We start from the raw sequence: 16,726 nt of genomic DNA, 5'->3' as shown, positions 1-16,726 counted from the left end.
AAAACATAGAAAAATATACTATACTGGCATGTGTCTGCATGTGTGCACATGTGTTGGACTGCTTTCTTTATTCTTTCCCCAGAGTATTTTTTTTTAATTACTAGAGAGGAGGAGAAAGAACAATTAAATTGGTACCTGGGAAAAACACATATACATTCCATAAAGACTGCTTCTGATTTGACTCAGACATTCAGATCAGTTATTATCCTATCAAAGATGTGTAATTTCTTGTTGTTGAAGCATGGAGAGAGGAAGTGGTGGATGTCTTGCCTTATCAGCACTAAGCTGGCTATAGCAAACTGCAGAAAGACAGGGCAGGCAAGAATTTTAAGCCATGTATTGTCAATCAAAGAGGACAGATAATGAGCCACAAGGATTAGCTCAATTACATTTCACCAAGAAAAAAAAAATTGACCTTGACGTTAAAAGAACTATAAAGGCCTGGGTCCTCTAAGGCCGACTGCTCTGGCAAAATAATATTCTGGAAAAAAAAAAAAGAGGGAAATATAAGGAAAGGGGAGAAAATGCATAATACTTTGGAACCTGAGGTTGGTATCACTTAGAATCTCTTGGTGCCTCTTGGGTTTTCCAGTGGACGCATAAAAAACCCACAGTGCTCAGTTAGTGCTTTGTCCATTAACAGGGCCATAACAACTGACTATTTCTATCCATCCTGAAAAGCTGTAAAATCCTCTATTTACAATGCTTATTTTTAGAAATATTTTATTTTGGAGTAAAATTAATGAACAAAAGTGGTAAAATTCTGAACACTATGAGACTAATAAAAATTGCCTACCTGTCATCACTCAGACATAACTACAAGATGCTCACATTTTGGTATCAGTTGCTTGTGTTTATCACACACACACCCTCAGGGTCTATTCCTAGAGTCTACTGTTATATAGAAAGCTTGGTATCCTGAAGAATGCCATTAAATCTTGGTTTTAAGAATTGGATAATATTCTGTTATGGGTATCAGGTATAAGAATAGATATAATATGATCCAATCTGTTATTGTCAGACCTTTAAGCTGTTTAAGGTAATATTAAATGATCCTCCTTATTATGGATTCTTTATAACAATTAATATGAGAAAAATTATATTTTTAAAGTTTTGAATTTCCTGCTACTGCATTATTGCAGGAAGAGAGAATCTGAAAACTCCACTCTGCTTTGACTCAGTGAAATTTTCCATCTATGTTCTCCTAGCATTCTGTGTTTTCCAAGCATAATACTCACCATAATTTATTGTCATTCCTTGTTCATTGTTTTCTTATTAAAGACTATAAGCTTCGTAAGGACAGGAATCATAGTCATCATATAGCCAGGTGCTAGAGATACAACAGCAAACAAAAGATGATCCCTGTGTTCTAGCTGGGGTAGATAAACCACACTGGAGATACAACAGCAAACAAAAGATGATCCCTGCATTCTAGTTGGGCAAGATAAACCACACCCCCCCCAAAAAACGTCAGTGCTATGAAGGAAAAATACAGTAGTGGAGGGGGAAAGGCAGTGATGGGAGTTGGGATTGCTATTGTAGAGAATATGTTAAGGGAAGACTTTCCTGAGAAGTAACATTTGAATTGAAATTGAAAGAAACAAGGGAGTCAAAGGGAAGAGCATTCCAGGAAGAGGAACTAGCCAGTGGCAAAGTCCCTGAGATGGGGACAAAATTAGCATGCTTGAATAATAGTGAGCATGCCAGGATGGACGTTGTGAGGACTGAGGGTGGAGCAACGGAAGATATGAACAGAGAACACATGATGGGCATTAAGAATTTATTCTGAGTGATAAGAAGTCATGGGAAGATTTTTTTTTAGGAGGTAGGAAGGATTAAACCCACGACCTCACACATACAAAGCATGTGCTCAACTGTTGAGTACACCTGCTCCACATCGGAAGGACTTGAGTAAAACATTAACATGACTAGATTTAAATTTTAAAGGACCACCCATACTGCCATAATGAGAATAAGGGAAATAGATTAGTTAGCTATTGATGTGTAAAAAATTACCCCAAAATGCATTGACTTCAAACAATGAACAATTGAAACAAATGGGCCACACTAATGCAAGGGTAGTATACAGGAACTCTGTTTTTTATGCTTGATTTTTCTGTAAACTTAAAACTTCTCTAATTATAAAGAAAGAGAGAACATTTATTACCTCTCATCATTTCTGTAGGTTAAGAATCCAGGAATGGCTTAGCTGGGCTATTCTGGCTCTAGGCCTCTCATGGAGTTGCAATTAAGATGTCAACCTCACATGAAGGCTTGACAGAGGCTTGAGGATCCATTTCCAAGATGGCTTCCTCGCATGGTTGGCAAGTTACTAAAGCCTCTGTTTCTCTCCATGAAGTTGCTCAAGTATCCTCATGATCAGGCAGCTGGCTTCCCCCCAGAGAAAGAAAACCAGGATACCAATTTATAATGTATTTTATGACCTAGCTTTGGAAGTCAAACACCATCATCTTCACCACACTCTACTGGTCACACGGATGAGCTCTGATTCAGTATGGAAGTAGAGTTCACAAAGGAGTGACTATCAGGAAGTAAGGACCGTTTGGGTGCCATCTTGGATGTTGGATACCACCAGGAGGAAGGGTGGAAGCAGGACCACTGACTGGGAGGCAAATACAGAATATGGTAGTGCAGATTGGAGTCATACAGGAGGGGATGATGGTAAGCGGTCGATCTGCAATGTACAATTGACAGGTTTGCTTTAGGGGTAGATGGCCTGGTGAGAAAGTATCATAGATCATGTCAAGTTTTTCAGCCTATACCATTGGAGGAACTATTGAACGAAACAGGAAACACTGGAAGGAAAGTACTTTTTTATAAATGGTCATTATTCATAAAAGAGTATCTCTGTCAAAAGGTATTTTGTTTCCATGCAAGTTTTCCATAACTCGGTCAAGTCAGGTATAAGCGTGCCTCCTCCTTCTTTAAAACACCTTCATCATGAAAGAATACTGTCCGTTGAAGAGTTCTCAGACCTAAATTCTCATCCATGCTCTTAAATAAGCATTTAGTTCCTGTGGGCTTCAGGTTTTATTTCACTTATAAAATTAAAATATTATACTGGATACAACTGTCTCTGATTTATATATATATATATGGTACCTGAAGGAAATGAGTAATTACATTGCAGAATGGTGGTGAGCAGGGAAATTTCCCCACTATTTTATAAAGGCCATGGAGAATTCATTGCCTTTCTTCCTAATAATACTGCCATTTTGATTTGAAAAATTCACTTGACATTCTGTGCACAAGAAACAATTAGCTTACTAATATAGAAAAAGTAAATTACAGGGAAGCGGACTTGGCCTAGTGGTTAAGGCATCCGTCTACTACATGGGAGGTCCGCGGTTCAAACCCTGGGCCTCCTTGACCCGTGTGGAGCTGGCCCATGCGCAGTGCTGATGCGTGCAAGGAGTGCCGTGCCACGCAGGGCTGCCCCCACGTAGGGGAACCCTACGCGCAAGGAGTGCGCCCCATAAGGAGAGCCGCCCAGTGTGAAAGGAAGTGCGGCCTGCCCAGGAATGGTGCCACACACACGGAGAGCTGACACAACAAGATGACGCAACAAAAAGAAAACACAGATACCCGTGCCGCTGACAACAGAAGCAGACAAAGAAGACGCAGCAAATAGACACAGAGAACAGACAACCAGGGTGGGGGGGAAGGGGAGAGAAATAAAAAATAAATAAATCTTAAAAAAAAAAGTAAATTATGCTGCCAAAAGACAATTTTTAGAATTTGAACATAATTGAAAAATACTCTTATATTTAACATGCATCCCCAAATCTCAGTTGTTTGTAATAGATACAAAGATATAGATTTATCAAAGAAAAGCATTAGATCAAAACTCAAAACATTGGAATTAAGCTCTGAGATTTATAGTTTGCGCCCTAAATAAAAATTGATAGAATTAAATTTTCTCATTGACTCAAATAATGCTTTCAGTCATTTTATAGACAAGTAAAAAGTACAGGTACTAAGGTAGAATTTAATCTACTGGAGAGTGTAGCAGTTTGGTAGTGTTTATGAATTCCAAAAATAGATAGTGGATTATATTTGTAAACTGGTCTGTTTCCCCTAGGCATATTAGATTGTATTAACTTCAGAGGTTTCATTTTCAGTTGATTAAATTATGATCAGGGCTTTGATTGGGCCACATCAAAATGACAAGGCAGAGGAGAGAGGTGGAGTTTTAAGGCTGGAGCCCTGGCAAGTAAATACACAGAGAAGCAGATGTGTGAGGAAAGAGAGAAGGCTCCACCACCGCACAGCAGATGAGTCATTTGCCTGATAGTCTACAGCTGGCCTTGTGAAGAAGCAGAGCAGCTGAGCCTGCAAAGAAACAAGCCTTGAGGAGAGAGACAAGCCTTATGCTAACCTACAGCTGAGCACAGAAGGAGCAGGGACCATGGAGCCTTAGGAGGAAGAGGAAGGCTGAGCCCCGCAGAGACGGCCGCCATCTTGCTCCAACACGTGGCAACAGACTTTGGTGAGGGAAGTAACTTATGCCTCAGGGCCTTCTGACTGCAAGCTTCTACCCCAAATAAATGCCCTTTATAAAACTCAACAATTTCTGGTACTTTGCATCAGCACCCCTTTGGCTGACTAATACAGGGAGCATCCTTAAAAATTTGGTATTTTTTCTCTTGAGGGTTTCTTAATATCAGTGGACTTTTCTTTTCACTACTTTCAGAGCTCTTAGCAGACTTTGATTAACAGCAATTGGACCCCTACACTGTGACGTACATGAAGCTAGAACCAGGAAGAAATACTTGTAGAATTAAATTTATAAAGCCATTTTTGAAAGTTTCACTTCAAACAACTTCTATAATCCTACATATTCAGGAATACGTATGCTTCTGGGCTGGTTGGGGATCTCAGTACTGGAGTGTTTGTCATCCTATATGAAAGCAGGGAGCTATTATTGGTTCTTTCTGACCTCAGCTGAAAAATGAGTGTTAAACATCTCCATGCTTCCACCCCCAAGGACATCTTGCTAAGGATCCAAAATGCCATACATCCAGAGATCTGCACAGCCTCAAAGTATTCAAACTTTGCAAAAGGCATAGTGGAGGACAAATATCGAAATAAAAGAGGTGGTTGTTGTGCCACTGGCACAGAGGAACTTCACTCCCCAGCATGCATTTCCTATTTTCTAGCAGGGTCCCGTATGTCCTTCTTGAGAATTACACCTCTCAACCTATGTGTAGGCTTGCAGAGACTGTAAAACACGTCTGTGCTCACCTTGCCAAAGAATGTTCACGTGGCTAACGTCTGACCAACTGGACACTCTCCTGGGACTGGGACTCATGGGTGAGTGACAGAGAGTACCCAACAGTGGTACTTGGACAGGACCCCTGGAAAGTACCTGTGGCTCTTTTTTTTTTTTCAAAATTGTTATTCAATTTAAGATTACACAAATTTTATGTGAAGAAAATATGAAAAATACCTCCATATGATAAAAGCAATTATGCTTCACTAATAAAGCCAGCTAAGCTATTTTTTTTTGACAACTGCAGTTCATGAATGTTGTCTCTCTCTTGTTTTCTTCTAATACCCTCTTTTTATTTCTTCTTTAATATGGGTGACTAGCAGGAAGCTGTATAGTTTGCATCCTCTTATCAACAATGAAGAGGAAGTAAGTGAGACTAAAATGTACAACAAAATGTACTGGAACACTATCTTGTAATTCGTTTTCTCTTATACATACATCGCCTTTTGCTTTGTGCAATGCTTTTTAAAATAAAATTTAAGTATTTATGAACATACATAAACAATAAATGTATAGTGAAAGTTGAAAACTTACGAAACAAGCATGCATATCACCCTACAGGGTTCCCATACATCACCCCACCACCCATACCCAGCATTGTTGTGAAACTTTTGTTACAAACTATGAAAGAGCATCATCAAAATATTTCTCTTCACTATAGCTCATCTCTTACACTTGGCGTATTTTCCCCCCAACCCACCTGGTTATTAACACCCTGTATTAATATTGTACATTTGTTAAAGTTCATGAGACATTGTCTTCATATTTGTTGAGAACAGGCCATTTTCCACCACTGGATTCCCTGAATTATTATAGTGTCATATTTCATACAATCCAAAGTGTACACTCATTGGCTCTCATTTTCATCACAGAGGTGGGCTGTCATCATATCAATTTTAGAATATTTCCATTATTACAAAAGGAAAAAATCCCATCCCTCTTATGCCCCCTTATAGCTGTCTCTATTCTAATGCTTTTTGTTTTACGCAACATACAAAATGGTACCACAGCACACATAAAATGTATCAAGACAGTATGGTACGATCTTGTTTACCCTCATACTGCCTTTGCCTCGTGCTTATACAAAAATGTGAAATGCCATCATATAAATAACACACATATGCTTCATCCCAGACTCAGATGTCCTCCGCATCCATCTTGCCTTCGAGTTCTTGCTTCTGAGATGCACAGCATCTCTTGCAAAGGTGGGTGTGTGTGTCTGAAGGAAACGCAAAGCAAAGACTCCTCTTCATTTCAGAGCTTAGCACCCTAACACTTTTCTGTCTTCTTCTCTTCTGCGACTGAGCTGAGCAGGGCTTATTTCTGTTTGTCTTCTGTAAACAAGGAATCATTTTCCCTATTAAGAGTAGAGTCATCATTGAAATCACATAAAATAAACTAACTTCTCCATGTGCCTTTTGGTCCAGGGAGCTCATGCCTCATAATGTAATCTTATGGCATCTGAAAGGGGCGGATGACTTGCTGTGAGGTGCCCACAACAGCACAATCTGTACAGAAGTCCCTGTGGCTCTGGCAGCACTGCTGGTGCCTTCTCTACACGCATTCCTGATCTCATTTTCTTGCCCATTACTGAGCTGGTGGCCCTCTGCCTTAGCTGGCCAGGCTGCGATGACAAATACCACACAGTGGGCTGGCTTCACCGACAAGCATTTATTGGCTCACAGTTTCGGAGGCTAGAAGTCTTGTCTTATTGGCATCTGCAAGGCCATTCTTTCTCCTTAAATTCAATAGCGTTCTGGTGTTGGCTCGCCCACAATCTTTGGGGTTCCTTGGCTTGCTGGCTTGCATCCCCATTTCCTGTCACATGGCCATCTCTCCTTGTGTCTGCTCTTCCGGTTTCCACTGACATCTAGGCTCCTGGCTCCTCTAGGTTTTTCCTCCAACTTCTGGTTTCCAGTTTCTTCCTTTTATAAAGCATCTGGAAATATGGGCTACGACCTACCTTGATTCAACTGGGCCACAACTTAGCTAAAAATAACATTTTCCAGAGGCCTTATTGACAATGGTTCACATATGCAGGAATGCAATTTAAGAGTAGGAACAGGTCTAAATTGGGATACATAATTCAATCTACCACTAATATGTTTTTTATGTGTGAGTTAAACTTGGTTGTGTGTGTGTGTTTAGCTTGAAGTCAAAAACCTACCCCAAACAATGAGTTTTCAGACTCTTCATCCTTTCAGACAACTTTATCCTTCCTTTTACACATTCCAAATATCTTCCTTGAGAACCCACTGTGTACCAGACAGTGTGCTACATTAGGAATACAGTTTATGAACAGGTCGAAAAGAATAGGGGAACAAATATAGCTCAAGTGGCTGAGTGCTTGTTTCCCATGTATGAGGTCCTGGATTCACTCCCAGTACCACCTAAAAAACAAACAAATGAAAAAACCAACTCTCATTGAGGAGCAGATGTAGCTCTAGTGGTTGAGTGCCTGCTTCCCAAACATGAGGACCTGGGTTCAATCACTGGTATCTTCTAAAAACAACAACAACAACAATAAGACAAGACTTTGTCTGGAGAGAGAAATTGAAAAGTAAACAATTATAATACATGATACTACATATTGTATTGGACAGTGATATGGGATAAAAAGTTTCAGTAAAAGCTTCAGAAATGAGGGACATGAGTTTGAGCTGAAGGTTGAGTTTGGAGCAGTGAGGGTATTCAAAGCAAAGGGAGGGATAAGTATAAGCGTCAAAGTGTTCAAAGTCCTAAACAAGTATCAGAATGACTAATATTAAAAGAAAGGCCAGATGGTTTTTTTTTTTAAGACTTATTTATTTCCTTTATTTTTCTTTATTTATCCCTCCCCTCCTCCACGTGGTTCTCTCATCTGTCTGCTCATTGTCTGCTCACCTTCTCCAGGAGGCACCAGGAACCGAACCCAGGTCTTCTCACATGAGCAGCAGGTGTCCAACAGCTTGAGCCACATCTGCTCCCCACAGGTTGCAGCATCTGCTGACTTGTGGTATCAGCTCACTGTGGTGAGAGATGGTGTCTGCTCATCTCCTTTTGGGAGGCACTGGGTCCCAAACCTGGCACCTCCCATGTGGTAGGTGGGAGCCCAACTGGTTGAGCCCCATCCACTTCCCAAGGCAAGATGTTTGAGCCTCGGAGCTCTGGGGAGCTTGTCAGAAGATAAGTCTGGAAATACAAAGAGGGGACAGACTCAAAGGACTTTCTACACCATATGAAGGAGTTAGGATTTCCTATAGACAAGAAACAACTGAAGGCAGAGAAGCATCTGATGCCCCATGTTTGAGGAACATCCGTGTGGAGATGCTGTGAAGGGAAAACTGGAAACAGACCAGAGAGGTGGCGATGGCTACAACACAGGAAAGGAGAGCTGAGGACATGCACCAAGGCAGTGGCTGTGGGAATGAAACGGAGGAGATGAATCGAAGAAATGGTTAAGAATTCAAATCTTGAGGATTTGACAGTTCATTGACTACCAAGAATGAAGGAGAAGAAGTGGTATAGGATACATACCAGGCTCCAGCTTGACTGGATAGTGGCACTTTCACTTCTCAAGAAACACAGGAGAAAAAGGGTTTGGGAGGAAAATGACGAGTTTGATGTTAAACAGTTCAGTTTGATGTACTAAAGGGCATTAGTAGTTCTAAACATCTCCTACCAGATGTCCAAACCCTTAGATTATGATAGAGGTTATACAAGAGGACGCATATATTTGTCAACGTGATGCCAAGAAGTCAGGTGATTGAAATGTTCGATTTTTCAGATACTTATAGCTTACATTGCAAACCACTGGGTGCCATCATGGTTGATTCCATTTAAATTTTTCTACTTATCTACTCAACAAAAATTTATATGGCAGGTATTATACTTTCCCTTACCACATGATCAGTCCTCTCCTCTGTGCCTTTAATTATTCTTATTTCCTCTAGCCCAAACTTTCCTCTTTCTATCCCTCTTCCTTTTGTTCAACCCAACCTCAGGGTCAAACATTTCTCTCCTTTCACTCTTCTTCCCATACCCAGTCCTGGACTACTGATTTCTTACAATACCTTGAACCCAACCTTGCTACCTTGATGAACTTCATGGGCAACTCACTTGGGAATTTACCTCCCAAGTCAATAATTCCAAAACAATATAACCTCATCTATCAGAAAGTTGTCCCCTACAATGAGCCATCAATTACTGTGTGTTCCCTAAAAGACAGTTGAGTTGGACAGGCAGAGTGGTCCACCAAGATTTATGTGAGGCGTTAGAGGATAAATGTCAGGACAAAGTAAACACAGAGGTATCAGACGGAGGTCACCTTGTTTCAGATGAACAAGGAAATGAACCAGCTGGGGGCTTTCGGCATCAACATCACACATTTAATTACCAGATCTCTTCCTCTAGGATTTCAAAATCCTTATCAAAAGACACCTACGGGGAGCAGATGTGGCTCAAGCAGTTGAGCACCTGCTTCCCATGGGAGGTCGTCTGGCGCTTAGTCCCTGGTATCTCCTAAAAACAAAAAAACACAACAACAAGCAAACAAATGAAAAAACCAACTCAGGGAAGCCAACGTGGCTCAGTGGTTGAGCACTGGCTTCCTACCCACAAGGTCCCAGGTTCAATCCCTGGGCCCCGGTACCTAAAAAAAAAAATCTGAGCAACATTTTTATCATTATTGGAGTAGATATCAATAGTCTCAAAAAATGTTTTAAAGAACATCTCCCTTTGGATATAGAAAAATCATGATAGCATAATTTTAGTTTTATATAATGTAATCTTCATAACAAACAGATAAGTACTATTATGATTGTCTACATTAGAGAAAAGGAAATGGAGGCACAGAGAGGTTAAGTAACTTGCCCAAGGTCACAAAGCTAGTTAAAAATAAGAGCTGGGATTTGAACCAAGTCACTGGGTCATAGAGGTGATTCTCCTCATCATGATGTTAAGAATTCCAAGTAAGTATGCTCAAAAAATAATCTCATTCTTTTACCATACAATTTTGTGTATAATTTTTTAATGACAGTAATACAAACTTAATTTTCACAGGCTTTTCTTTCTCAAGAAGAATTCAGACTATTTTCTATGCATTATTCAATTTTTCATTATTCATCCCATCTTTCGGGACTCTGGGAGGCAAGTGACAGAAAACACAAAAGCAATATATCGGTCTCTCAAAAATCTGACTTCAGTCACAGCTGGCTAGGGACTCTCAGGTCCTAAGATCTGCTTCAGATTCCTCTCTTTCTCCTCGCAGCTTTTCTCTCTGTGTGTCAACTCCCATCTCAGTCAAGCCCTCCTCTAGTGTCTGCAAAGTGGCTTCCCTACAGCAACCACCAGCTGCTTCATCTGTTGATGATTGAATCACGTCCCCTACACAAAAGACAAGTTCAAGTTCTAACCGCTGGTCTTATGGGTACGAACCCACTTGTAAATAAGATATTTAAAGAGATTATTTGGGAAGTGGCTGTGGCTCAATCGATTGGGCTCCCGTCTACCATATGGGAGGCCCTAGTTCACGTCCCAGGACCTCCTTGTGAAAGCAAACCAGCCACGCCCACAGAGAGCGGACAGCCTGTGCCCACGGAGAGCGGATGGCCCGCACCTGCAGAGAGCTGGCGCAGCTAGATGACACAACAAAGGGAGACAAGCAGACACAGAAGAACACATAGCGAATGGACACAGAGAGCAGACAGCTAGCAAGCGGCAAGGGGGGGTGGTATAAATAATAATAAAATAAATAAATCTTATAAAAAAATAAATAGAGATTATTAGTTGAAGTGTAGCCAAATTAGTTGGAGGGTAGCCAATATGGCTGAAGTCGTATAAATGAGGACGGTCCTACCAAGCCGGAGAAGGAGCAAGAGATTGTCACGTGACAGAAGCAGAGATGTGTCTTGGGGATGCAACACTCTAATTAGCTGGGCTGGGTCTCATGCCTCCCATGAACCTCAAAGCCCGATCAGTTCCATGAAAGCCACATGAACCATGGATGGAGGAAGAGGGAATCCCCAAAAAGAACTGGGGATGGGGTTCCAGAAGAACGATGGAGTTCCAGGAGAACGATGGATGGACACCAGGCACCAAAAGCCCATAGCGCCAACCACAGTGCAGAGAAGCGGATTACCCAAGAGCAGAAATCTTGATGACGTTATCGCAGCTACATTTATATTTTATTTGGAGGACCATACTGGGACTCTGAATTCCTGAAAGTCAGCCCAGTTCAACTAGATGACACTTCCTCTTAGTGGTAACTAAACCAGCATTCAGATTTCCGCCAAGGAAGAGAAAAGATCTGTTTACTCTAGTTCTCTTCTATATGTACGTCTAAACCTCTATAAGTATCTGATAAGTCAGGGATTGGCAGGAGGTCTGCAGTGTTGTATGAGGGAAATGGAAAGAACGCTCTCTTTTATGGCACTCTTGCCTCTCAAGAGCGCCGAGAGTTTCACATAAAGGGCCCTTAGAAGATTCTTTGGAGGCCAGAGATGTTTCCATGGTTGGCAGTTGTCCCCGTGGAGTGCATTTTCCTTTTAGAATACGTGAGGCTACGAAGTGTCTGCCCTTATCCTGAACTTTAAGGGAGCAAATATAGCTCAGTGGTTGAGTGCCTGCTCACATGTACGAGGTCCCGGGTTCAATCCCCGATACCGCCTGAGAATAAAGAAAAGAAAAAATAAAAAAGTGCTATGTGCCTCCTGTGTTCAGTATCAGAATAAGACTAAGGCCAAAACAGAGACAAGAAAAACACAAATTTATGGAAGACCCCTAAGACAGCAGGGCTTTATTTAATTTCATAAACACACATAAAAATAATTTGGGAGTAGCAACTGGCCCTTTATTCCAAATTCACCCAGAGATGCTCTTCCGAAATTTCTGGAATACAACTTAGAAATCAAGGCAGCAGAGTTTCAGTTGAATGCTTTGATCTTTTCTCCCTAACGGAGACTTTGATTCTTTATATGCTTCTAAATATTTTCTTATCAATGCCTGTTTAACATAAGATAGCCCAAAAGGGAGTAATTCTAAATTTCACCAAAGCAACCAAGAAAAAACAGCATAAGTGAGGTAAGTGGCAGTAAATGCATAGATTCTTAATAATTTGTTTGTCTAACAAGGTATTACTTGCCCTCTGAGTGAATGGACTCAAAAGACTGATTCTGCCACCTTCCCAGGAACACCTCATTTACCTACTTCTAATTTTCAAAACCTGCTTCACCTGGAAAACATTTTTGAAGGTTCTGCCTTGTAAACTTTTCAGCACATTGCAGAGCATAACGTAATGCCCTGAGCTGTAGAGCAAGGCTTCACTTTCTAATTTATCTTCCATATTTGGAGCAGGATTGCCCCAAAAGGTAAAAAGACATTTTCCTTGACCTGCAATTTTTTTCTCATTTTTCCAGGAACCCAAACGGAGCCTCCTGGAACAACCCTCTGGCATCCTGGGAACATGCCAGCCAGCTGAGTGCACCCTTCTATCTCTTGATCGAGCTCCTTGGAGTAATTTATTCCATTTCTGTTTTCTTAACGAGTTTTGGCCAGGGCTGTTTCTCCAAGCAGTCCAGGTGAGCTCTACCGTTAGAGAAAACAATTACAGTGAGATGTTCCCAGAGGTAAAATGTCTCAGCCCATTCCCAAGTCTTCCAAACCCTCTGCAGTTTCCAAAGACTCACATCCCCCAAAGTATGAACATGAGCTGCTTCCTTTTTTTTTTTGTTTCTAGTTCTCTTCTTCTGCTTTACACCCATGAGATCATTACCAGGCAAAAAAGGAAGGGAATGATACAATTTCTTCCATACTCCATAAGTGAGGTTAGCATATCAGTCGACCAGAATAAGGGCAACCGCTTGTGTCCTCACTGGGTGCAAAGGGCTTTCCAAGCACTGCCTCCCTGAATTGTCACAGTGACCCAAGATGACCAACTGATAGAACACCCACCTTTGCCATCCAGGCGATTGAGGCTCGGTGGAGCCCTGCGAAACGCCAAGGTCACACAGCCGGCTCTCGGCAAAACCAGGACCCAGATCCATCAGTCGTCTGAGTCCACAGGCTTAACCTCTACGTGGTTCCTCCTCGTTGGCTAAGAAGCTGAATACAAGTCAAGGATTTATGGGACTCAGTATGGTTGTTGTTGCTGTTTTTAATTTTGTAAGCTAGAGAAGTTGTAGGTTTACAGAAAAATCATGTAAAAAACTACAGCATTACCATATAACACCCGTACCCATTAACATTTTGCCTTAGTGTGGTTACCTTTGTTACAATTGATAAAAGAACATTATAGGGGAGCAGGGGTAGCTCAGTGGCTTGAGCACCTGCTTCCCATGCATGAGGTCCCTGGTTCAATCCCCAGTATTAAAAAAAAAAAAATTATAATTGTACTATTAACTATAGACCACAGTTTATATTAGGGTGTATTTTTTTTTGCCCCCAAACAGCACTGGTTTTTTAACAGTGCCAGATGAAATGAGGTTTGTTTGATCTCATCCAAGTTTCTGCCTATCACAAGAACGCCCATTCCCAGTGTTCTCCCCTGGGGAACTCTAGAAGCTTCTCGGTGGCAGTCAGCGTCTGCCGCCGAGAGCGGCTTTCTGCAGCCAGAGTGGCACAAGCTACCTTGTCCTCTTGGCGGGGTGGCCGAGAAGGGACACAGGCGGAGAAAGCCACGGCACGGGGCCTCCGCCACAGAACCTGCCCCAGGTCTCTACATGTGTGGGCAGAGCCACTGCTACTCTAGTAATTGGCCGGCGAGAGAGCTGCCAGCGTAAGAAAATGCCCTGCCCGCTGCTTCACACAGGAGCTTGTCAAACACCTGGGCTGCAGGTAAGCCCCACCTCAGCAAAAGGTGCACGAGCCCTTCGAAGCCTTTCATTCCATACAGGTTGTGTCTTTAAAAAAAAATACCTGCCTAGCAGCGGGCTGCAGAAGAGCATGCAGTGTTTACAAAGGATGTGGACAGATGGAAGAATTTCAAACATCAGGAGGCCATCAGAGACAAGGCAGGGCGAACCGACACAGCCAGGCGAGCATCTGGAAATGAACTGTGACTGTCAAGCCGCCTCACTTGTTTATTTCTTCTCCGATGAGTGCTCTTTGGGGTGATTTTTGATTGCCCAAGCTGAACACTCGGTGCTTCTAAATGATGAGCCGTGATGCTTCATTGGCAAAGAAAGGATCAAAGGGACAGTATGGCAGGCAAGAGCACTGGCATGCTTTGTCTTACTGCTCTTTGCCTTGTTGCATTTTGCAGATATGGCTTTTTTTTTTTTTAACCAATGGAAGGCAACTCTGCATCGAGCAAGCCTGTCGGCGCCATTTTTCCAACTGCAGGTGCCCACTTGGTGACTCAAGGTCACATTTTAATTAAGGGCTGTGCGTTGTTTTTTAAGACGTATGCTATTGCTCACCTAATAGACTACAAAGAGGGTCAACATTAAGTTGTCTATGCACCAAAAAGATGGTGCGACTCGCTTGCCTGCGCTGTTTGCTTTATGGCCGTGGTGGGGTACCGAACCGGCAGTATCTCCATGCTAAGCCTCTCTCTTGGTTTTCCAGGGCGACTGTAACCAAGTACCACCAACCGCGGGGCTTAAATCGAAGGCAATTTGTTCTCTCACAGCTCTGGAGGCTGGAAGTCCCACTCCAGCTGTCTCTGACGGCTCCTGGAAGGAAATCCTTACTTGCCTCTTCCCAGCTCCTGGAAGTTGCCAACAGCCCTGGGTGCTGGCAGCAGAGCCCCTGGCCTCCGTCTTCACATGTTTGGGTGCTTCTCCTCTTTCTTTAAGACTGTCAGTCATAGTGGATTAGGCACACCCTGATTCAGTACTCCCTCATCTAAACTTGACTCTGCAAAGACCCAATTTCCAAATAAGGCCACCTTCACAGCGTTAGGATTTCAACGTATCTTTTTTTTTGCGGGGGGGGGGGGGGGCGGGCGGGGTACCAGCCCAATTCAAGCCCCAACAAAGAATGAAGGGAAGGCCATTCTGGCAGGGTTGTGTAGGCAGGAATGAGAGTCACATGCTGGTATAGACAGGTCCTCTCCCACATGATGCCCTTAAACTGCTCTCTGCAATTATTTAGCATCTCAGTAGGAAAAGATCTGTCAAAGCCTTCACCACGCACAGAAGATAAGGGCGACACGCAACGATGACAGCGTCAAGAAAAGATGCAGGGAAACGGATGTGGCTCAACCGATTGGGCTCCCGTCTACCATATAGGAGGTCCAGGGTTCGATGCCCAGGGCCTCCTGGTGAGGGCAAGCTGGCCCATGCAGCGGGCTGGCCCACACAGAATGCTGCCCCATGCAGGAGTGCTGGCTGACGTAGAGAGCTGGCACAGCAAGATGATGCAACAAGAGACACAGAGGAGAGAAAATAAGAAGACGGAGCAGAACAGGGGGCTGAGGCAGTGCAAGAGAGTAATCACCTCTCTCCCACTCTGGAAGATCCCAGGATCAGTCCCGGAGCCTCCTAATGAGAAGACAAGCAGACACAGAAGAACACAAAGCGAATGGACACAGAGAGCAGATAATGGGGATTCGGGGTGGGCGGGGATAAATAAAATAAGTTTAAAAAAAAAAAAGAAAAAATACAAAGTTCAGGCAATTGACAGGGGGATCCAAATTCACGTTCTGGGTAAACGACAGTGAGGTGGGAAGTCTGCTCCAGGCTGCAACTCCTTGCCCAGCCCTGGGCTCCATGACGCTGAGACTGTTTTCCTGGGGAGAGAAATGGGCAAGACAAACAAAACCCCATCCTCAGATGGTTGATGGGGGATTATTGGAAAAGCACACCCGAAGGGCTCAGTATACATTGATCATTATCATTATTATTATTTTCAAATCAGACAAGCAGGCACACACTATTATTCTAGGCAGCTTTTCTTCCAAAAGAAATTCATGTGAAATAGCACAAGTGAAATCAATAGCAGTCTCCTCACTTTTGGAGGATTGCCTTCCTGTCATATATTATAAAATAAGTCAAATTTCTAGCAGAAATGGTTGATGAGAAAAGATGATGTTCCAGATTAGGATCCTTGTCCTGTCTTATAGATGTCACAACCCTTATTATATCCAGATGATGCTAAATATCACAGCTGTTCACAGCTGAGTGTAAAGCATCCTAAAATACGTGCATGTTAAGATAAATAGGGGAAGCAGACGTGGCTCAAGTGATAAGGCCCCCACCTACCATATGGGAGGACCCAAATTCGATCCCTGGGACCTCCTGGTGAAAAAGAAGAGAAAGAGTGCCTGCGTGATGAGCCAGTGCCCGTGTGGTAAGCCAAGTGCCCCTGCAAGTGAGTCATGCAGCATGATGATGACACAACAAAAGAGAGACAAAGGGGAGAGTCAAGGTGAAGTGCAGGAACTGAGGTGGCGCAATTGACATGGAAACTCTATCCCCATCAGAGGTTCCCAGGATCAAATCCCTCTAAATCCTA

The sequence above is a fragment of the Dasypus novemcinctus genome, chromosome 28 (assembly GCF_030445035.2).
Source record: "Dasypus novemcinctus isolate mDasNov1 chromosome 28, mDasNov1.1.hap2, whole genome shotgun sequence".
NCBI lineage: Eukaryota > Metazoa > Chordata > Mammalia > Cingulata > Dasypodidae > Dasypus > Dasypus novemcinctus.
Note: the sequence above shows the minus strand (reverse complement) of the source record.